This window comes from Lepidochelys olivacea (genome assembly GCF_965140295.1).
Source record: "Lepidochelys olivacea isolate rLepOli2 genome assembly, chromosome: 1".
In the NCBI taxonomy this organism is placed as follows: Eukaryota; Metazoa; Chordata; order Testudines; family Cheloniidae; genus Lepidochelys; species Lepidochelys olivacea.
In genome coordinates, this window is record NC_140411.1 from 171,934,025 (window position 1) to 171,958,829 (window position 24,805).

At 40.5% G+C, this 24,805-nt stretch overlaps 1 long non-coding RNA gene across 1 annotated transcript in view; it reads left to right on the forward strand.

Moving 5' to 3' along the window:
• The first annotated feature begins 3,759 nt into the window (after window positions 1-3,759).
• LOC311525835 overlaps window positions 3,760-24,805 on the forward strand; it is a 273,840-nt gene continuing 252,794 nt past the window's right edge. Inside the window, exon 1 of the long non-coding RNA XR_014712871.1 lies at window positions 3,760-3,869. This is a non-coding gene — a long non-coding RNA (uncharacterized lncRNA). The remainder of the gene's footprint in view (window positions 3,870-24,805) is intronic.

Consider the following 24,805-nt stretch of genomic DNA (forward strand, 5'->3'; position numbering starts at 1 on the left):
TTTCCTCAGTAATAGTACCAGCTGGTAAACAACTAAATCTGACAAAACTATTCAGTTTTTTGGGGGTGGAGGGTGGTGGGGAAAGATGTTGAATGCTTTCAACTCACTTGGGAATCAATGCAGTTTGAACACCCTCACTACACTGCATGGTTGGGCCTTACATCTTTAACAACAGTTTTCTTGCCTGTCCTGCCATTAGTCTTTATTTCATTAGAGCAAAAGCTTTTAGGGAAAGCTTGGTCCTGGCTCAGGGTTTTTTAGCATGAAGCTATAGGCCATGGAATTCCTGAGCTGCTCAGCTCTACAGCTGAAGAATACAATTAAACAGTCTCTAAAAACTGATGCTGAACCTATCTGTTGCTGACTATTTCTGTTGTGTACAAGCATTCTGCAGAACTCAATTTAAGCTATTCACCAGTAACAAAATAGAAGTGAAAAAAGGCCCAGCACTGGACTTAGAAGCTTCTTTCCCCCTAGGCGATGATGACATAGATACAGTGAGCCTGACTTTCCCCCATCCCCCTACCAGTATAAATCAGTAGTAATGCCTGTAAGTCAATGCAGTTACACCCGTGTAAAACTTGCCTAAGTGAGGGGAGAATCAGTCCCTAAAGAGCTTTAAAAATATATATACACATCAGAGAATGGTTATGGAATTGAATTTTTACTGCATAGTGGTTATAGTCACCAGGCTTAGTTCAGAGATTACACCTCTTAATAAAACAACTGTACAGAAGATCAATGAGCCACCCAAAAAAATACTTGCAAAAGCAAGTTAAGCTGTTGGGGCAGGGATCATCTTTTTGTTCTGTTTGTACTGTGCCTAGCACAATGGGGTCCTGGTCTGTCACTAGGGCTCTGAGACAGTGCAGTAACATAAATAATAATTTGAAAACAAAAACTCCTCCAAGCAGCTCAGGGCTTTTAAGACTCAAGGAGTCATGTTAACACAAGCTGCATGAAATAAATGACAGCAAGAAACATTAAGAAGCACTGTGTCTCATAATGATAGACACAATTCAGCAAAACACTTAAGCATGTGCTTAAGTCTTTTGCTGAAGTGGAGCTGAAGGCACTAGAATTGTAAAATTAACACCTAAAATCCTATAAATTCAGTTGCAGTTGGCTGCTTGCTGCTGCCTTCATGAAGCTACCTGATGCAGGTACCTCTTTTCTTCCTTCTATGTATATTTAGCATAGAGGCCACTGCTTCTAACCCAATACTTCACAGGTGGACATGGAGATGCCAGGTTGCTTCATGCCCTCTGCAAGCTGGTTAGCTCCTTTGGCTAGTTATGGGTGAGACTACACCCTTGTCTCCTCCTCACCCTGTCTGAATAAACTTATGTCCCATATGTGCATCGGAGGAATAGTCCATGAGAGAAGGTAGCTCCAACTCTGCATCCACACTAAGGAGGGGGACAGTCTTATCCCATGTATTCTCAAGTTGCCATGCTCAATGACCCTGTGCTGAGTCTTTCCTCCTGTGGCTCTTTGTGGGCCTCACTTGACCATTCCTGCTTTTTGTCTTAATGCAGGTTGCTGCATTTTTGTGTTCTATTAAACACCACCTCTTCTGTTCAGACCCCCTTCTTTAAGTATGAAATCAGTCCTTTATTGGTGCTTGGACCTGAACCCCTTTCCTGACACACTTTTGGTGATCGCATAAACTGCATGTTATGTCTTTTTTTTTTTTAAGTGACTTCCAAGAATATGGAGTCCCATGGCACCAATATACAACATACTGTAAATTTAGTCCTCAGGTTTTTCTTTCACCATAGCATAATTGCATGTATTTGTATGCAATATACATATTTTACAGTGTCTTTGCCATGCAGGAGACAAAAATAGGATTTAAATTGTATGCATCCAATATGCTTGCAGTTATTCCCACTGTTTAATTAGGTCAATAGTATTAGGCAGGATTTACAGATTAGATCAAGAGTAAATTTTCTCCCTGAGTAGTCTGACAATAAGCTGCTTGCAATCTCTGCTGTTTCTAATTCTTTACATGCTGAATAATGATAATTAAATAGAAATATTAATGCTTTGTGCTTCTATATGGAATAGTGAGATTTGATTAGCTCAAAGCATTTCATTAATATGAATTAAACCTTACAGTACGCCACATTTTTACAGGAGGGGTGAAGGCTGAACTTTATAAACATGGGATGTTAAGAATTAGAGGTCTGATCCAGAGTCCAGTGAAGTCAATAGAAATCTTTCCAATGACTTCAATGGGCTTTTGATCAGGCCTTAAATCCAAATGTAGGCACCTATACAAATAGCTTGCTTTTCAGAGCTACTGAGCAGCTGCTGAGCAGCTGCAGCTCCAAAGGAATTCAAACCACAGGTGTGGTACTCAGAACCTCTGAAAACAGGGCCACTTCTGTAGGTGTCTAAGAATTTAGGTGCCTATCTACAGTTATCTTAGTTTGAACATGCTAGCCTAAGAGACTTGCACAAGATCACGGAGTAAGTCTGGGCTACAGCTAGCAGCAGAATGCAGTTCCTTTGACTTTCAGTCCATTGCTTTAGACAAGTAGGCATTATTCCTTCCTCTTGTTTTTGTTTACAGCATGTGTACAAAATAGGTGTGGGCGAATTGGTGGTCACCCAGTAGTAAGAGGTGTCACTGAAAAATCAGTGAAGTGCAACCCTCAGATCTTAGTCCCAGAAGTTCAGCTTTCAGGGAGTGATACTTGCCATAAACAATAAGCCAAGTACTTATAGTTCTCTGCCCTCTGAGTGTGAGGTAGTTCAGCTAGGAAAACATGAGGGATGAAATCCTGGCCCAGTGGAAGTCAATCTCCATTCTAATGCACACAAACCATTTATAAAAGGCTATAAATAACTCTACGAGCTGTAAAATAACAGAGAGTCCGGCTCTGTATTTGCCTCTTCAGCTGTCACCATGGTACACTATCTTCACTCTGGTAGAAATCTGGACAGCCCATCATTAATGCTAAATGACTTATAAGTGTAATGTAGAATAAATCATAAAAATGTGTCTGATTTTTACTTATAAGGTTGTAAGTTAAGAGTACTCCAACTAAGCTTTTTCATATGCTACAGTACTCTGTAATGTCTCCAAGGTGCATAAGACAGCATGGAGACTTTTATTTCCTAATTCTTTGGAGTCAGGAAACTGCAAGTTATAGTTTAGGAACTTTATTCTGAAGTTTAAAATACATTACCCTGCTATTTTTTCATCTCAAAGGTTTTCTGTCTTGAAATTTTCCTCACTGCCTTCCCAAATTAATTTTTACCTCAGGCAAACTCTTAGGTATCTTATTCAAAGAGGAAACAACATTTTTCAAATTAAGAGTCCAGATACTATACTACAAACTTGTTCCATTTGATTTTTATCGCACTTTAATAGTGCAAAAGGGTGAAACTATGAGTAATGGAATTAAACAGAAGAAAAGTTAGTTTAAATAACAGTACTATTTCTTTAATGTTGAGCTCCTGAGTCTCAAAGTGTCCTTCCTTTTAAGAGTCAACTAAAACACCTCATGATTGCCCTTATGTATTATATCACAACCCAGCCATGGTGGGCGTCTCTCCATCTACCTTACAGAAAAGTAGCAGTAGTAGAGGAAGAAAGAGGAGGTGGTCAGCCAGTGTTCATATTAAAAAGAGAGGGGAAAAAAAGACACGCTATTCATACCACAGTTATGCAAGGTTAATGATTTCTCTCTCCTGTTTTGAGAGTTGCAGAAAATAACTAATGTAGAATGGCTGCCTAAACAATCTCTTCTAGTTAGCGGCTCAGAGGAAAGTTATGAAGGAGAAAGATCTTTTGTGCACCTTCCTTCCTGCACTCCACCTTCAGGGACACTTCCACATGTGCACTACAGACATGAACTGTAAGTTAATTCTGAACTGTTCCTGAAAATCAACTCCTCTCTAGTCCTTTCCCACCTAAACAAGGGCTTGTTGCAATTCCCATTAAAGTCAATCACAAATTTATCATTGCTTTCAAATAGGATTTGGAATGGGCATTAATAAATGGGAATATACGGTAATGGGCTTCACCCCCAGCTAGTGGAGCAGGTATGTGTGCTTTGAAAGGGGGGAGGAGTGGGAACGGAAGTGTTCTTTTGGGGATGGAGCTCTAGGGGAGACAGGTGCTGCTGTGTTAGAGTGCACAGAGTTCATTAATGGTTGCTGGATGTTTTGACAATGTGGTCTTGCCTCCATTTCTTTAGTATCGCTGTTGCTACATACTTAGTGTATGTGATCCACTGAACCCCACTGGATAGAATCAGAGTGGCTTGCACATTAGCTGGTCCACATTACTGGCTTTTGTTCAAGTTGAGTCCTCTGGAACACTGCAAAAATTCATCTGATTTTTAAAATCTCATTAAACAGTAAAAATGTCAAAGGTACACCACAGTTTACCTGTTACATAAAAATGTTGCGTCTGCCAAATATGAGGATCTTTAGTTTTTATATTCAGTTCAGCAGGAGAATTTACCCATGGTTTCTTCAGTTCAGTGCTGTTCCTTTATAGCCTTGCAAGGAGAGGAGTGGTAATATAATGCTTATATTATCAGCATTTTCAAAGTTTGGAAGCAAAACAGTCATTATAACAGGCAAGCAGGACTTGGGGCTTTTGAGCTGTAGCTTGTAAGGCTGCTGAGAGTAAATGTCCAATGAATAAAATTTGTTTTTGTTGATATAGTTCCGGAGGTGGTTTCTAGCTGTCACTTCTTCGGACTGTCAAGATATCCTTGAATGGCAGAAATGCAATAGCAATATTCTGCATGAAAAATAGAAGGGAATCCTCCATCCTTGTAATGTTTATTGTGTATTTTTATGTTTAGATGCTGGAGCAGGTATAGTAGTTTAGCTGAAATCTGTCCTATAGCGAAAAAAAAAATCCTTGTGAAGGAACATTTTGGATTATGGATGCCCCAAACAGCGCACCAACATATTAGCATTACTCTCTGAGACCAGGGGGATTACATATTAAGAGCTGAGTCTTTGAAATATCACATACATAAATATGATACATATATGCGGTACAGAAAGGTCTCAGTCCTCAGCTATCAACATGTGGGAAGACACCTGCACACACGCAGCGTCACAGAAGTCAGTGGAGCTCCACCCAGGCAAGCAGTCCACCGGTCCATCATCAGTTGCAGCCTCAGGACCTCAGATCCTAATCCTGCATTATTACTCAAAGCTGCATAGGGATTTATGAGTGGATCCCTCTGGTTGTCTCACACGCTTAGTCACTTCCCTATAGCGTTTAACAGAGGCAGCAGTTTAAAGCGTCCATCTTGTACAAGTGAATGTACTGGCAAATTCTGCTTGTTGAGAAGCTGAGGTCTACGCTCACATTGGGAGAGTGAATGTGGGGTACCATAAAAGACTATCCAGGAAAATAACATAGACTTATCCCAATTATGTCCCTTTGTATAATTACAAATAAATAAATATCTCAAAATGCATTGAAAAAACATCCCATTAAGGGAATAAAAGAAGTACCATTTCCCTGCCCCCCATAGGTGAGGAAGTGATTTTAAAAATATTTCTTTCCAGACAACAGTATCTGAATTGCGCCAACGATTTTCTAAAGAATCTTAACCTCTACTAAGGTCTGTTCATTGTGTTTAAACAAAGTCCATAATTGACGACGGTGTAGAGGATCACAGGAGTAAATGCCTTAAGTGACCGTAGTGATAGCCCAAGAGGAAGAACGTTTTTATGGTGTTCACAGCAGTCCTGTCACCATGACTTAGAAAAATGCATATAATACATTGCAAATAAGTCATTGCAATTTAACATTTTACCAATGTGAAGGGTCCGTACTGGGACCAGTCCTATTCAACATATTCATAAATGATCTTGAAAAAGGGGTAAGCAGCGAGGTGGCAAAATTTGTAGATGATACAAGACTACTCAAGATAGTTAATTAAAAGCATACTGCGAAGAGCCACAAACGATCTCACAAAACTGGGTGACTGGGCAACAAAATGGCAGATGAAATGCAATGTTGATAAATGCAAAGTAATGCACATTGGAAAACAGAATCCCAATTGTACATTTAAAATGATGGAGTCTAAAGTAGCTGTTACCACTCGAGAGAGATCGTGGCATCATTGTGGATAGTTAGTTCTCTGAAAACATCCACTTTAGACTGCACAGAGGCAGTCAAAAAAGTTAACAGAATGTTGGAAATCATTAAGAAAGGCATAGATAATAAGACAGAAAATAACATATTGCCTCTATATACATCCCTGGTACACCAATATCTTGAATACTGTGTGCCAGGATGGGCAGGGATGGTTTCCCTAGCCTCTGTTTGCTAGAAGCTGGAAATGGGTGACAGGATGGATCACTTGATAATTACCTGTTCTGTTCATTCCCTCTGGGGCACCTGGCACTGGCCACTGTCAGAAGACAGGATACTGGGCCAGATGGACTTTTGGTCTGGCCGCCCTAATGTTGTGACATGACATATACATGCGCCTACTTGATGAGTCATGGCTTAAAGCTATAGGTGTAAAAGGAAGTGGAAAAGGAAAAATGGACCCCTTAATGTGTACAGTGATAATTTCCCATATCTTTAAAAAGGGAAAGGATTCTGCTTGAGCTACTGCAAACATGTCAAGATGCTGCCAATATTAGAAGCACAGACGTGTTACCAGTACAAATGACAGAGATCGTGGTAGCCCATTTTATTACTCTTTGATATTTTTCATCAGTCTGTATGTAATATGTAGAGTCATGAATTCTTCCTGTACAGAACTGGTCTGACATCACTTTATTTCTATCAATTTGTGTGATATTTATTTCACTAATACTTTTCAAAATAAAAGGAAAGATTGTTTTAGTTGCCACTGTTCTTGCTCAATTGCTTCACAAACAGAATGAGCTGTCCTTGGGTAGTGTCATCATTTCAAAGAGGAAAAATGCTATGTGAAGTAATACAGGCTTCCAAAGTAGAAAATAAATATGTTTTTTACATTTCCAGCAGGGACCCATAATTTTATAATTCCGCACATCATATCATCATTTTCCATAATGTCCACCTGGCACATTGAAATAATGAAATGGTGACTCTGCTGAATATTTAAAGAGGGTTACGTTTGTTAGCTAGGAAGACTATTAGTTCATATACTAGCTCTTCCTGGTGAAATGAAGATGCAAATTATAGTTAGTTTATTACAGTGTGGTTTGAGGGGGAAAAAATAGTTCCTTCACCCTGGAAGCCAAGTTTTGGAGCTTCTGAGATGATAGGAGACAGACTTTTTTTTTAATTGCATCAGGTTTTAGTGTGCTTTATCAACAGGCCTGCGACTAGCCCAACTTACACAAATGTAAACAGTTCCACATAGAAAAATTTTTTTCTAACAATGAGCCAGATTTATCACAGGAGAGGGGGCAGATATTTTTCACTAATTTATTTGCTCTTATTTATTATGTATCTACTTTCAAGTGTTCATAAACACTTGCAGTGACAAATACTTCATTTTAATATGTAAGAGTAAAACTGTAGTATTTAGATTTTAAAATGTGCTACAGGAGAACTAGTTCTGTTAAAAGAGGGACCAACCCAAAGCATCATGTATTGTAGCCCTGGGATCAAAATGTACTTCTTCCTCTCTTACAAACTATGGGCATTAAAGAAAAAAATACAGCTAGTTACTAAGGCCCCAGTCCTGCATGTCCTCAGTTTTATGTATGTAAGCATTCTCATAGAAGTCAATAAGATTACTCATTAGCACTTGATTAAAGCTTTCTAGGATCAGGGACTAATATGTTAGTATGTGGACATGGCACATGGTGTACTGAATATAGCACTATCAAGGTTCCTTCTCCACTCTGAACTCTAGGATACAGATGTGGGGACCTGCATGAAAACCTCCTAAGCTTACTTTTACCAGCTTAGGTTAAAACTTCCCCAAGGTACAAATTAATTTTATCCTTTGCCCTTGGAATTTCCACTGCCACCACCAAACTTTAACTGGGTTTACAGGGAAAACGTAGTTTGGACACGTCTTTCCCCCCCAAATCCTCCCAACCCTTGCACCCCACTTCCTGGGGAAGGGTTGGTAAAAATCCTCACCAATTTGCATAGGTGACCACAGACCCAAACCCTTGGATCTTAGGGCAATGAAAAAGCATTCAGTTTTCTTACAAGAAGACTTTTAATAGAAGTAAAGGGATCACCTCTGTAAAATCAGGATGGTAGGTACCTTACAGGGTAATTAGATTCAAAACAGAGAATCCCTCTAGGCAAAACCTTAAGTTACAAAAAAGACACACAGACAAGAATAGTCATTCTATTCAGCACAGCTCTTTTCTCAGCCATTTAAAGAAATCATAATCTAACACATACCTAGCTAGATTACTTACTAAAAGTTCTAAGACTCCATTCCTGTTTTATCCCCAGCAAAAGCAGCATACCAACAGACACAGACCCTTTGTTTCTCTCCCTCCTCCCAGCTTTTGAAAGTATCTTGTCTCTTCATTGGTCATTTTGGTCAGGTGCCAGCGAGGTTACCTTTAGCTTCTTAACCCTTTACAGGTGAGAGGATTTTTCCTCTGGACAGGAGGGATTTTAAAGGGGTTTACCCTTCCCTTTATATTTATGACAAGCACAAAATACACATCTTAAGCTATCTCTTACATAGAACAGATGCATGCAATTTCCCAGTGGCCTTGGACTGCAAAGTGCAATTCAGGAGCAAAGCACCTCCCTTGATGATGAACTGCCTCTGTTCCACTCTGGTCCCATTAACTTAGAACACCTTTGTGGGCTTCTTTAACTTACTCCAGCTGTCATTGACCCTAAAGGGCCAATATAGCAGCTGGACATTGCCAGGGTGCAAGAGACTACTGGCCATGCTGTCTTTTTCTCCTTGCTGGCTGTCAGGAGGGAAGGCATAGGGGCTGTTATGTCAGCTGTCCAAAACAGAAGAATCCCTCTGAACTAAAATGATCCCTCAGGGTTAGTTCTACTATGGATAAGGATGTTTTGTGTCAGTGATGCAAAGTTGCCTGGTTTCAGAGTAGAATGTGGTCATACTGTTCAATCTAAAAAAACCTGACCTACATAGATGCAACATTGTCATGTCTAGACTAGGGAAAAATACATTGTTTTTTTGTTTGTTTTTTTAAAATGTGCTGGCATCTAGTGCAAGCCTGTTTAACTTCTCTAACAACATGTTTGTTGGTCATGGACCTAGGCTGCTCCTCCACAACAAGAGCCACCATCTATGTTATAAAGGATTCTGTCAGTCACAAATATGATTCATGGAATAATAGAGTGTCACAGAAGAACCACAGTCTATAGTATACATAATTCAAAAGATGAACTCCCATTTATTATTAGTTACGGCAGCACCTGGAAATCCAGCTGAGATTAGGGTTCACTGGGCTAAGCAACATAACAAACATTGAGCAAGAGAAAAACCCTTCCCCAAAGAGCTTACAATCTAAATAAAAAATACAAAGAAGTATTTTTAATCTCTATGTTATAGATGGGGACATAAGTTACAAAAAAATGCCACTCATCCACTTCAATGGGTGGGGGAAATTGACTTGGCCAGTGGTGAATATGCACAGCCCCGCCAGCGAGGGAGGGAGACACTTGATGAGGTACACTGAGTAGTGCCTCCCCACTCCCTCCACCTCTCCCGGAGTCTCTAGCACCCATTGGCCAGTTGGGGGAACGGATTATGATTGCCCTGCATCCCCCCTCAGCTATTGAATCAGGAACTTGGGCTGCATAGAGCCTCCTGTTGCTGTGTTCCAGCAACCCCATCTAAACTGGGAATGGGAATGTAGTATGGCAGATGCTGCAGGTCTAGCCAATAGCCCATTTGGGGGTCGGAAAGGAATGTTTTTCTCTTATGGGCTGAGGCCTGGAGAGTTTTTGACTTCCTTGCAGCAGTTTCAAGCTACAGTAAGTTAATTAAAAATGTGTTTAATACCCAAATGAAGTACTTGCTTGAGTTGTTAATTTGTCACAACTTGCAGCTGGTTTCCAGTGTGATTACCAGGATAAAATGAATGGTTCCCAGAGGTAAAAGATTTAGCATTTTGCTGAGGGCACTTGGGCTCCTGGAATAGGGTCAGACCTAGTGGCCCTTGCAGGCTGAGGTACCCAACCTTCTGCACCCTCTGTCCCCTTCACAGGAGGGAAAGGAGGGAGGGCAGAATAAACTGAGTTATGGGGGATAGGCTAAGGAGAGCCTACCCTAAGTAACAGGTTGTATGGTAGGAGCCCTGTAACCCCTGTACTGGAACCAGTAGTATATGGTAAATGCCTGGTATATGAGAGTATGGGTGGTGGGCGGGTAGTGCCCCTCCCCTGTTTCTACATAAATAAAAGTTGCAGTCTGCCACTTAAAATCCATCCATGTATCTCTTTTCATGTCACCACTGTGTCTGGATCAACCTAAGTGCTTTGCCCAAGGTCATACAAGAAGTCCAGGGCAGTGATGAGAACTGAACTCAGAGCTCCTGAGTTCCACTTTGCATTTTAATCACAAGAGAATCTTTCTTTCTTTCATGTCAGAGGTAGTTCTCTCCATCCATGGCACTTTTATTCCTTCCATCAGTCTCTGTCTTGTGATGGTGAGATGTGAGGGCCCAGTATGCGTTGGCCCCATGATGGTTAAAAATATTAAATGACTTCACTTCAGTTAATAACCACTCCAGGGAACTCCTAAGGAGATGGTTCCCATTTGGCATGCTAAATATCAAAAAGCTGCAGCGAAATACTATTCCTGAAGTGGCTGGTGGCCATGAGAATCAAACCATGGTCTACTGAGAGCAGCAGGCAGCTTGCACATTAGCCCTTCAGAAAAGTATTTCATAAATATATAGTGCTGTGTAGTCAATGGAGACATCACAAAGCTACCAGCAGGTTTAATGCAGATTGCTAAAAGATTACGTTAGCTTATGTGATTTATTTTTCAGAGCAAATGTGTTTTTCTCCTGCAGTCTGGTGCAAAAAAATAAAAAAATGTGTGTATACACTGGGTTTCATGGCTGAATTAGCAGAGTACCAAGCTTTATTCCTCCCTATTACCATATTGAGTGATTGCACCACCATGGCTCTAGTAATCTCTGTGACATACAACTATTCATACAAAAACATTCCAGTTCTGAGAAGGTTTTGGGGGATCTAGTTCTGATTTATGTGTAATTCTTCCACAGACGGTAAGAAAGCTAAACACTCTGCAGGCTGCTGTGTATTTCTGTAAAGCAGAATGTGACTATAAAGTTTTGGGGGAAACTAATAGGCAGCAAGCAGGAGTGTTGCAAACTTCATTGGGAGTAAGGCATTTGAAGACCTTTGAGGGGATGGGCCTTATTCCTTAGAATGGCTCCATTCAATAGTTAAAAGATATACAACCCTAGAAAATGGACATTGATCTTTCTTTTCCTCTGCTCCTCTGATAAATGGAATGTTTAAATGCTTCAGGAAATGAATCACACAACAAGACTTTAAATATATATTTGCCCTAAAAAGCCATTCATTACCTGGAAGTGTTCAAAAGGTAGTAGTCAATTATACCATGATTGTAAAACCTCTGAGTGATTGCTTATCTAATTTCTCAGCCTGGATAGATCTTAATTATGCTACTTAAGTCTATTTCACATCTGCATTTATTACAACAACATAGTCAGAAGATGGCACTGTTTATTCATTGTTTTAGAAAAGCAAAGCTGTTTCTTTGTATATTGAGAGGAAAAAACTGCTTCTATATTGGGAAAACATAGAAAATGAAGGTGTTAACTTTTTATGATAAATACATATTTTCCTTAGATTCAGGAGACATCTTTTTTAAGGCTTCAGTGCTGCAAAGGCTTATTCATGTACTAACTTTAGGCATGTGATAGTCCCCCTAAGCACAAAATGTCTATAAGCCCTTGAAAGACCAGGACCAAAAATGCAACATAATGAGGGAAAATATTGGAATGGGGAAATGTATTGTTTTCCTTTAAACATGTTTTTAAATTGGAAACAATGACATGTCCATGAGAATGTATTTATTGGAAAAATGCAACAGATAGCTTTTCAATTAAATTTACAGGATAATCCAGGATTTTGTTTTTTTAAAAAAGAATGACTAGGTCTATGTCTACACTGCAAGTTAGGGGTGTGAGTCCAAGCTTTCATACGCGGAGGTCTGGTCTACACTATGAGGCAGATCAATCTAAGTTACGCAACTTCAGCTATATGCATAACGTAGCTAAAGTCGACGTACTTAGATCTACTTACTGCAGTGTCTTCACTGCGGTAAGTCGACAACTGACGCTCTCCCATCGGCTCCGCCTGCACCTCTCGCCCTGGTGGAGTACCAGAGTCAATAGGAGAGTGCTCGGTGGTTGATTTATCGCGTCTAGACTAGATATGATAAATCAATCCCTGCTGGATCGATAGCTGCTCGTTGATCCAGCGGTTAATTTAGACGAGCCCTTAGTCATGCTAGCGTTCATCGAGCTACCATGAGTATAAATAGCCATATAGCTGCATTAGCATGGGCAGTGGCTGCAGAGGCATGGCTGAGCCATATAGAGTTCAAACCCACCTGAAACTAGTAAGTACGTACTCTGCACTTTTCAGCCATGCTGCCACAACTACATTACTGTTTATACTTGTGCTAAATCTCGTCGAGATAGTGTGTGGTGTGTGGACATGAGCTGGGAATCACCTCTTGTAGCTCAAAGTATAGACGTAGTCTCTAAATGAGCTTTGCTTTCAATAAAGGAAGCTTTGAAGTTCGCAAACACTTATCTTACACATGCCTAGCTTTAAGCACATGAGTACTCCTACTAATTGCAATGGGATTATTCACATGCTTTAAGTTAAGCATGTGTTTAAGTATTTGCAGGATCAGGACCTTAATTTTGTAAAATATTTGCTGTTAACAGAGGGAAGACAATCATTATTCTAAACAGAAATAATATTGATATTGTATTGACAATAGGAAAACTGCGTACAGTGCTACATTCTTCCAGTGAGTCAAAATAAAATGTCTATCTAGGATTTTTTTTTAAACAAAAAAAGTAGATTTGTTATAATTGAATGTACTATTAATGCTACGTTTAAATTCTGAGTAGTAACTTCAAATAAAATACATTAGACCCTCTTAGAAAGTGCAAAGACTCTTAATGGTCATTAGTGCACCAGGGTTAATTCCATTTTAGCTTCCTCTGCTCCTTTCACAGGTGGCAATGGTAGAGAGAGAGGAAGAAGGTAGCACTGAGTTTAGTTCCAAACGACAGAGGTTTTCTGTTTACATGGATTTATTTTACTTTCTTATTATAAAAACTAAGGTTTGAGGACAAGACCCTGTTAACTGTCCCTGTATTTTTTCTGCCAGGTCATTCTATCAGTTTGCACTGTTAAATCCAGCTTCTCTTTCTCATTGAGTAAAACTGTTGAAACCATGTAAATAAGGAAAAGTTTTGGCCCAAAGTGAGAATAACATCCAGGGCATGGAGAACAGATATGAATACGATTGTCCTATTTGTAATGCTACAAACTTTCTTTTACTCATTCTGTCTTACCAAAAGCAAAATTTTAAAAATTGCCAAAATAGATAAATATCCTGCTACTCACCATAAAAGAAAATGGTGGAAGGGAAATGAACTGTGTTCCTTACTTTGGAGGATATTTAACTGCTTATCTGTACAGAGTGTTTTTGCAAAATTTAAAATCACTCAAAATTAGCTCTCTTCCAGATTTGTGGAGTGTCCATGAAATATTTTTTCATGATTGAAAATGTAATTAAAATTGAGCATGACATTTTTTTCCTCTACCCTCTGGATGTCAGTGAATTACCTATGCAGCTTTTTTGGGGTTTCTTTGGGTTTCAAAATAGGAAGGTTGGGTTTTTGTCGTACTGTATTTCTTCATGGCCCCCCGAGTGATTAAAACTTACTCTATATGATTAGGTGGGTCAGAAGAAGCCATCTTAACTTGTTCTTTTCCAGCCTAATGATTTTTTTTTGTTGGTGGAAAATTCCATAGAAGATAGGTTTATTTAAAAAGTTATATAATGGGAATATTTTGGAAAAAACACAAGAAAAACACTGGAAATTATGATTAATAAATGAATGCATATGTCAGTAAGATCTCCCATAGTACAAGATTTTTCTCTTGTTCCTAACTTAGATATCAGAACCGTTTAGCTTAGTTTTGCAGTTCTTTCACCCATGCCAGTTCTGAGAAGACACTAGTTCGCCATGAAACTTGTCTAAATCTGTATATAAGAGGGGAGCTGTCAAGTTTCCTCCCCCACTCGAATTACCCTGTAAGGGTACAGGGTAATTAGATTCAAAACATAGAGAATCCCTCTAGGCAAAACCTTAAGTTACAAAAAAGACACACAGACAGAAATAGTCATTCTATTCAGCACAATTCTTTTCTCAGCCATTTAAAGAAATCATAATCTAACACATACCTAGCTAGATTACTTACTAAAGTTCTAAGACTCCATTCCTGGTCTATCCCCGGCAAAAGCAGCATACCAACAGACACAGACCCTTTGTTTCTCTCCCTCCTCCCAGCTTTTGAAAGTATCTTGTCTCCTCATTGGTCATTTTGGTCAGGTGCCAGCGAGGTTACCTTTAGCTTCTTAACCCTTTACAGGTGAGAGGATTTTTCCTCTGGACAGGAGGGATTTTAAAGGGGTTTAACCTTCCCTTTATATTTATGACAGGAGCCTCTGACTTTGCTACCATTCAATTGTTAGGCATTGAAACCTATTCATTATTTGTACTGCTGTAGAGTTTAGGAGCCTTAGTCATGGACCAGGATCACATTGCGCTAGGTACTGTCTCAACACAGAACCAATATTTTCTGACTTCAGATCCGCACTTTTGGGTTTCCAAACAGCATATAAGAGGGGCTGACTTTTGGATCCCGCTATATCTTGCCAGCCTTTACTTTTCTTTTTTATAGCAAATCTCTTCAAAGATTTAGCCTTACCCATGAAGGGAAGACTCATTTGAATTGCTTGTGCTAGACTGGGCCTTTTATACTAAGCCCCAAATATGGGAGTGGAGCTGCCCTGCCCCAGGAAAAATTGTCTCACACCTGCCCATGGTGCACTTGTGATGGCTGCCATTTTAGCTGGTGCACAGGGGATTGAACTGGGAACCTCCAGAACATAGTGTATGAGCTGCTACAGCTTAAGTCAAGGCTCTTTTGCTGAGGCTTCAATAGACTTGCATCTTCTGTGGATCAGGCACAGTGGGAACCCTGCAACATCGACTCACCAGTGGGTTGGACGGCCACCCCGCCCCCCAACCCCGCCCGGGGTGAGACATACTCTGGTTCTCACTGTTGGGAAGCACCAAGTGGGGATGATGGTATGGCACTGCAGGAAGCATCAACTATTTTTCTTTGTGACAAGAGTTCCGGACCCTTCTGCTCACCTCCTTTCTGTTCCCTTCGCTGTGCACAGGATGGTTGTATTGGGAGGAATATTGACTATACTGCCTCTGAAGGTTTGCAAAGAGGTGCCTTTCCATTATTCTCTCCAAGCCTCTGAAGGGACTGTACATTTCAAAGGCATAAAGGTCTGTTCTAAAGCATGCTGAATTCAATGGAAAGTCTCCCAGTGATTTCACTGGACTTTGGAACTGTCCTAATAATAATTTTTGGTAGCACTACTTAGGTGGTATAACCTCCTCTTCCTGTCCCTAGCACAGTTTAGGCTCACAAGATGCATATTTATGTGTCATAATCTTTTTTTCTTTTTTCAGACCGAGCTGCAGCTCTGGTCTATTTAGAAGTGTTTGTTTGAACTGCAAGAAACTACAGCATTATTTGGCCAGGCTGTTAAGATTATTTATAATGAAAAATACATGAAAAGATTTTAAAATATTTAAATGATTTGTCTTGAATCTGTAAAATCATGCACATTATCATTTGTCTTTCTGTAATTAATGGTTTTCAGCGGTTTTCCTCCTCCTTGCCATCTTTTCACTCTGATGCCAAACATGAATTTCTCTGACACAAAAGAAACCCTGGACTCCTCATCTCACTTTAAATTATCATAAATGTGAATCCTGTAGAGCAGTGGTTCTCAAAGTCGGTCCGCCACTTGTTCAGGGAAAGTCCCTGGCAGGCCAGGCTGGTTTGTTTACCTGCCGCGTCCTCAGGTTCAGCCGATCGTGGCTCCCACTGGCCACGGTTTGCCACTCCAGGCCAATGGGGACTGCGAGAAGCGGTGTGGGCTGAGGGATGTGCTGGCTGCCCTTCCTGCAGCCCTCACTGGCCTGGAGCGGCGAACGGTGGCCAGTGGGAGCTGCAATCAGCCGAACCCGTGGACGCGGCAGGTAAACAAACCGGCCCTGCCCGCCAGGGGCTTTCCCTGAACAAGTGGCAGACCGGCTTTGAGAACCACTGCTGGAGAGGTCCATTAAGGATCATCAGCTATACAACTGACCCATTGAGAGAAGGCAAGGGATAGACCTTGTGACTCAGCAAAGCAGCAGGGGCAGGCCTTTGGACAGAACTCTAAGGCTTCCAAGCCATGTGCTAGGCAGCTTGTGTTTGGGACAAAGGAAGCACAAGCCGCACGACAAAAGACTATAAAAGACAGTTGCATCTTCTCCATTTTTGTCTTCAATCCTGCTTCTTACCTCTGGAGTAACTTTCCTACAAAATGAAGGTCTGAAGAAAGGACTGAATGACCCATCCAAGCTGTGGATGTGTTCCAGAGGGACTTTGAAGTCTTTGTATTGTATGTATGTGATCTGTTTTGCCATTTAACATCTCTCGTCTTCTTCTTTCGTTTTTCTTTATAATAAACCTTTTGTTTTAGACACTAAAGGATTGGCTGGCAGTGTGGTATTTTGGGTAATATCCAAACCTTTACTGACCTGGTAACATGGCTGACCCTTTGGGGTCAGAAGAACATTTTGTATACGTGAGCAGAGTTTTTTAAATAACTTCTCACTATACTGGACCTAGGTGCTGATTGGGAGCCAGAGAACTGGAGTGCAATAAAGGGAGCTGTGTGATTTCTTTTTTCCTTCTTGATAACCAGTGTGGGGGATCAGAAGCACAGTTTGTGACTAGTTGGGGAGTTTAACTTCAGTGTTACCCACTAGTTTGGGGAGTGTCAGCTCTCTCTTTGGCAGCCTGCCCTGACCTTGGCCTTTCCAGTGAGGGCTGCCCCAGGCATCACAGGTCACACCCATCATTTAGCTCCGTCTCATCGAAAGCGAGTTCTGTAGTCAAAGAAAAGCAGGGATGGTGTCCTGTACCCATATCTTTTCTTTCTGTCATTAACCCAGATAATTGATAGAGCTATGAGGAGATTATATTCAGGCAAAAGAATAGTTTATGTAAAAGTTCATAGGAAAAACAACATGCGTTGTAATGATTAGAAAATCTGTCCCCTTGACCTAGAGGTTCCTTAGTTAAAATCCCAGTAGCTTCTTTAGGGATCAGATCCTCAGATACAGTTGGACTTCCACCACATTTCCTCCCCATCCGGTCCTGGAAGCAACTTTTTGAGAGGCAATTTGGCTCCTGGTACGAGTTAGAACAGTTCAGGGACTACTTTTATTGGCACTGTTTTTATTATCCACACCCCCACTCCCTGATAGGCCCCCCGGGACTCCCACGCCTATTCAACCCCCCCTGCTCCCTGTCCCCTGACTGTCCCCTGGGACTCCCTGCCCCTTATCCAACCCCCCCACTCCCCACCCCCTTACCATGCCGCTCAGAGGAGCATGTCTGGCAGCCACCCCGCCCGGCCAGAGCCAACGATGCTGCAGTGCTGCCCAGCAGGAGCTCGCAGCCCTGCCACCCAGAGCGCTGGCAGCATGGTGACCTGAGGCTGCAGGGGAGGGGAGACAGCAGGGGAGGGGCTGGAGGCTAGCCTCCCCCGCCGGGAGCTCAAGGGCCAGTCAGGATGGTCCCGCGGGCCGGATGTGGCCCGTGGGCCATAGTTTGCCCATCTCTGATTTAGGGGATGAAAAAGCTTGCATTCTATTACCATCCCCTGAGACATCTGGCCCTGCAGTATAATGCTTTAAAGAAAAATAATATAAGAAACCCTTGCCAATTCTGGCTGTGAATTTGAATTAAATTACACATACAGAATAAAGGATTAGAGTACAAAAAAAAAGTTACAAGCTGAACAGACCCTTTATAGTGTGTAGGTTTGAAAAGAAATCTGTCTTTTTTCAGTTATTTACTTGCTCCTGAGATGAAAGCCCCTGTGTTAGGATTAGGAAAGCTTTATATAAAAGCTGGAGCTGACTCTTTTGTATGGAAAAGTAAAATGGACAGCCAAATAATTTCAGTAAAAAGGACAAGATATATGGCTTTGAGTTTTACATGTGACAGACAATAGGTTGTATACCTTGCATTGAATTTTGTAGAGCAAGCAAAAGCTATAAATAGTGAGGAATGGAGCGTAGTACCTCACAAATAATGGACTTCTAATTTTAAAGCTTATATAGCCAACAGATTCTATCATTTCTAGAGCTGATCAAATAATATAAAAAGTGAATCGCAAACACTTCCCTGCATGAAGGCGAGAGTTAGGTTTGCTGCTATTTGTGGGGTCATGTGATTTGTTGCTCACAGGTATTCAGCGGCCATTCAGGTATTTGTGAAAATGTCTGAGAATTCTGAAAGCTTCATGAATTTGAACAGAAAGGGTTATTTCTCTCACAACTCATAGTAGAAATGTCTTGTGCATTATTAGTTGTTATCCTGATTAAAATAAAAAAAAAGCAGAAACAATGCTCTGTGAGTCGAGTGATCAATTGGATAGCGCAAATATTGAATAGCGAAACCGATCAGTTAGTGACCACCCCATTGGCTGGCACTGTTTCATTAACACTTTTGGGCTGGATTGAGAGAGCTAGTCTTGGCTTTGGTTGAAAGGGAGTGGACAGGTGCACTGCCCTAGCTGCAGGCCCAGAGAGGAACTGTTACTAACATCCCTTCTGATTCACAATTCCTCCAGAATTCCTATTTTGTGAAGGGTTGCATTAGGCCATTACCAAATACTGCATATTCTCCTCCACTTCAAATCCAAATGGCTTCATTGGCCTACACATGGTGATGAAGCTGAGCCATGGCTCTGTCCATTTCTCAGGGTTGCTCCATGGCCTCCCACTCTCTTATTCACGGGGAGTAGTATCCAACATGCTCTTTCCCCTCTATTCCCCATTACTTCACTTGGACTCAAGTTCTGGTAGGTCCTGTGTGATAATGTAGAGGAGTTGGATGGGGCAGAGCCTTTTGTTCCCTGGTGGGACAAGGCAGAACAGGATCATACTCCAGCTGTTATTTTCTCCTTCCCTTATTGCATTAGGAAGTTCTTTCCCAGTATTTAGCTTGTTTGAATAGGCACAGAAAAGATCCAGAATATTTACATGCCCATTAAAGGTGTGACAAAACTTCTTTAAACTCTTCTCCTTTAGAAGACATTTATAATTCTTGAAAGTTATGTTATAATTACCCTATAATTGAATACAAAGGACATCTTTGTGAAAGAAATAATTAACTTTAAATTTGGGGGCCCGAGAGGTCTGGGGTGCAGAGAAGATTATGGCTACTAAAATCTCTGAATGGTGGCTACATACCGTGGCTACGAAGGAAAAGCTGAGGCCTCTGCATCCCACGCCACACCAAGCCATGGAAAAAGGTTATATCCCAAAGTTGCAGTGAAAAAAAACCTCCTTTGACTAGTGCTAGCTGGCTGTGAGCCAAAAAAGGCAATATTACTGATTTCAGCAAAAGATGTATCATTAGCCATTCGTCTTTCTATAGGATCTCCTATTCTGTGTAGAGCGATACATCATAATTAGTATCATGCACATTCTTTCTTCACAGCAGGTAATGGACAAAATATCAGAAGCTTTATTACATAACTTAGTCAAGAAGCAGACATCACCTATTTGGTCAATGCAATGTATCTTCTCAACATACCTACACACCATAGATCATTTGAAAGCTGATTATGTCTACTTTAAGATGAGGTATGATATGATGCTGTCAAGTGGTGCCATTATCATAGAAGTGAGGATAAATAATGACACAATCCACATGTTAAAATGAGCACTTTGAAATATTTGCATTTGTTTAGTTTAATGACTCTGTATTCTTTCAAGACATATAATTGGATTTCTTTGTGACCTCAAAGCATCACAATAACATCCTAAAGAGTAAAACCATATCTAATAATAAATGTGTATGCATATCATTGAAAGATAATAGAGATGGTGACATTTCTAGTCTACAACATTATGACCTCTGTTGAGAGTGCATGGCTTACTACAGTCTTCATTGCCTTGGCATGTACACACTTCTGTGCAGGGAAGATTGTTTTGACTACAGACACAGTTAATTGTACAGCAATTCCTACTGATACAAATACAAAATAAGGTCTTTTAGAAGCTCAGATGTGATTGGGCCCTAGAAGAATACAGGAAGTAGTTCATCATCCACATTTTTCCATCCATGTTGCAATGGTGATCCAATATTTGGTTTACCTGTATGAAAGAAGACATCCAAATCTTTGTTTGCCAAGATGCTCTTTTGACATGAGCTTCAAATCAGTCGTCATACGGTGGGAGTTTGGCCAGTGACCTGTTCTCTCTGATGAGGCACAAGGAATTCAGGTCTCTATTGGTCTCTCTTTATTTCTTGCTCTGATCATACAGCACTGCTACCAAATTCTTTGCTGCAGAAATTGTGGCTTGTCCATCACTCTCTCTCAATTTGGCAAGATCTCTGAAGCAGGAAGTTCCCTTTGTTTTGACAGCATTAAATACAGATTTTTTTTTCCATTACTAAATAGGGATGACTCAGAGTCACATCCTGTTAATGAATATACAGCGGGAAGTATGTTTCAGAAGTCAGGGGTGACTGTGTCACAAATTGCATACACAGGTATGAAGCATACTTGTCAGTTGTGCTGGTAATGGTCTTGTTTCAATCCATGTTAGCGCTGTGTTCTATTTTTGGAAGGTCGTGAACAGCAAGGAGCAAAACATCTGTATCAGGTGAACTAGTTGTTATAGTTTCTTTGACACCAAGACACCCAAAAGCCATATTGGTACATATGGCATGCAGAAACATCCTTGTGTCTGCTTCCTCTTGAGTATTGTACAAGTCTTGGGCTTCTTCAGCACCTCTGCTGGTGATGGACTTTGCTACTTCACCATCGGAAAAGCCTCCGGCAAGAAGGAGTGTTTGTGTTGGGTGTGCTTCTACATACTCAGGTGCATTTTGAACCATATAGTCACAGAGGACATGTACAAGTGACTGTTTGTAGGATGTCATGGGTAGAAACTTTTTTCATGGAGGCACAGGGCATCCGTTAATCACCTAGTATTTCTTGCATCCAACTTTAGATCCTGTCTGGTGCTGTCTTTCTGCAATTTTCACAGAGTTACTGTTATCATATCTGTCAAAGACTTTGATTATACAATTAGCTTTGTGAAATCCTTTTAGGATCTGCTTCAAGTACTCAGCAGCCAATTAATCAAGTGTGTGGAATTTGTCTCCAGCCATCATTTGATTGAGAGTCATGACATCTCTGATGTACACTGTGGTTTCTTTGTTGCATGCTCTTAGCTTATGGAGTCTTTCAGCTTGAGCTTCTAGCTGATGCCCTAATTCAGCTTTGTCTGTTCTTCTCATTGTTCCATCAGCATGGAGGAGGGACAAAGGCACAGGCATTATTGGGTGACTAAGAACAGTTGCCATTGAAACATCTCTGCATCTTGTTAAGGACAGATTTCTGTGGAAAACAGTTTCTAGATTGATAGTTTCTGTGACTGTTCCTCCCTTGCCAGACTAGATAGTGTTGGCCATGTCAGCAAATGTTTTGACACTAGATTTCTTGAGTAGGCTGAACCAGCTACTTGACCCATCAGAATCAAGTGCACCTCTCACAAATCTCTCCATTTGTTCTTCATCAACATTTGCTGTGTGGAGTAGAGACTCTTGCATATTTGATATTACATGCAGTCCAGTAGGTATATCAATTAAGCACCTCTGGCTATGATTCAGGGTCAAATGGGTTTGTTATACTGTTGATGACATGGTAAGAGCTGTAACATATTCTTCATTCCCTTTTAGTGAAGAGGTAAGGACTTATCTGTTGACTTCATCTTCACTACTTCTTCTTAGGCCACTTCTTTCATAGCTTTTGTATATTCATATTATGAAGTTGTGTATTATCACCTCTAACACTGACCTGTGCATAAGTGTCACGGAATTAAAAAAAACTAATTTCTAGAATAATTCAAAGGCTAGTCCTGACTGCATAAGCAATTACAAATCAAAACTTTCTGCCAGAAGACTGTTCCACCCACCTGGGCTCCCTTACATTGTGCTGCTGAGCCAGGCCCCTCCAGCACACAAACAGATAGGGACACACCCAGCTGCTGAAAGACACAGACACTGAAATCTGCTCTGCATGGGAAGACTCAGCTAGGAAATTGCCCAGCACTCAAGTGCACACCCACTCTGGAGTGTAAAACCCAAATTCTATTGTGTTGTGCTCTACAGAGAACTGCACAATGTAAGCTCATAAAATTCATCCCATCCCTGAATGTGGAGGAAGATATGCCCAGCTTTTTGTCCCCCAGTTATGAATTCCACAAACTGGTTTTAGAGAAAACAAAAACAAGTTTATTAACTACAAAAGATAGATTTTAAACGATTATAAGGATAGCAAACAGATCAAAGCAGATTAAACAAATAAAATAAACATGCAAACTAAGCTTTATACACTAAAAAAACTGGTTCCAAGTAGTAATTTCTCACCCTAAATATTATTTTATGGCAGATGGCAGAGATTTGTGAAGACAAGCTGCTCTTGCATGAAGCTTAAAACTCCAGATATTTCTTTCACAGGCCAGATACCTTTTCCAGCCTAGGCTCAGCTCTTCTCCCCCTATTTGTCTTTGTTTCTTAGATGTTTCCAGCAGTCATCCTTGATGGGGATTCAGTGAAGAACAAACTCTGGTTAACTCGCTCCCCTGCCTTAAATAGGATTTACATATGGCAGGAATCCTTTGTCTTTCAGTGTGATTCCCAACCCCCTCAGTGGAAAAATACTGGTTTCTAGGATGGATTCCAATACCAGGTGACATAGTCACATGACCCTGCAGTGTCAAAGCATCCCAGGAAGCTTCTCAGGAAGGTGGAAGATTAGTATCTTCAAAGACCTATTGTTCACCCTAATGGTTCATTGACTTGTCCCCAGCTAACCAGCCAGACTGATTGCATTTTGTCTGGTGGCCATTCCCCAGGTAAAAACACTTTTGTAGTACAGCTGTATAATCAATATTCCTAACTTTAGATACAAACATGATACATGAATACAAACAGGATAATCACATCCAGCAAATCATAACCTTTCCAATGATATCTCACATGCCTATCTTGCACAAAATATATCATAGTTATGCTATAATCATATTATAACAATATTTCTATGAATAATATGGTGCATAGTGTCACATTATGTTCTTATGAAATTCATGTACATGTATATCTACCCGCTATCAGGACAAACTATGTGCACACAATCTAGGGCTACTGATGCACAATTTTCAGTGTGGAATTGATTTGGTCAGCTAATTTCAGCTGAAAATATAGAAAACTATTATAATCACTGGTGAAAAAGAAAAGGAGGACTTGTGGCTAAGGTGCCACAAGTCCTCCTTTTCTTTTTGTGAATACAGACTAACACGGCTGCTACTCTGAAACCAATCACTGGTGAGATACTTTGATGATTAAGAATACGTGATGTGAAAACATCTTCATGTTCGTTTATTGCAAAATGTTGATATTTGCCATTTTTGCCACATGCTAAACAGCTTCATTGTTTCTGGGGGAAAAAATCCTTGACCATGCAAAACCAGCACAATTTTTTTAATATGGTGTTTGGTAGCTTTGACCAATAACACCACATTAAGGTGTTGAAATTTTCTTTAACAGTCAAAACTCACAGTCATGTTATGGTGTTTCTTGAACTGTACAAAAAAAAATGACCGTTTCTCACTCTGGGTGCCACTGTGTCACTTGTGGCACCATTTAACCCATAACATACCACACCTAAAGATACATACAATAAGCTTTCAAATGATGGGTGTAGGATGGGTACATTAAACTCCAAATAAAGCCCTTTTTGGAGAACTGCCACACGCCTAACTAGGGAACCGTTATAAACTTTGAACAAAACTGTGGAATCTAAAATTAAAATTATAATGCATATTCACTAAGGACCCAGTTCTTCTCTCACTTATACTGATCTTACACCAGTATAGCTTTGTTGACTTCAGTAATTACTCATCACTTATGCCCGGTTGAGTTAGAGCAGAATCAAACCCAGCTGAAGTCAATGGAGTTGCTCTGGGTTTACATCAGCTTAACTGAGAACACAGGCTGTTTACTGATGGATTGATTATTGACTGACTTGATTTCAGAGGAGTTATTCTGGGTTTAGACTAGTGTTAATGAGATCAGAATCAGGTCCCCTATACCTGAAAAATAAATTTGCCAATAGTACATAGGAATCTTTCTCTTTAAATATGCCAATATGGAGAATCAAAATATTAAGATTTAATACCACGAAGTAGGGAACTTCAGAAAGCTTACTTCATCCCCATCTCTCTGTCTGTATTCCTGCTGATTTTAATTGTGAAATTTTTAGAGAACAAGAAAGCCACATAAAAGTAGTAAAGATACAGAACTACAGGTCTGATTCTCCCTCACAATTCCTCATGAGGATACAATTTGCAGCATAAAAGTTTGTTCTGTTTAGTGTTTATGCTGCGG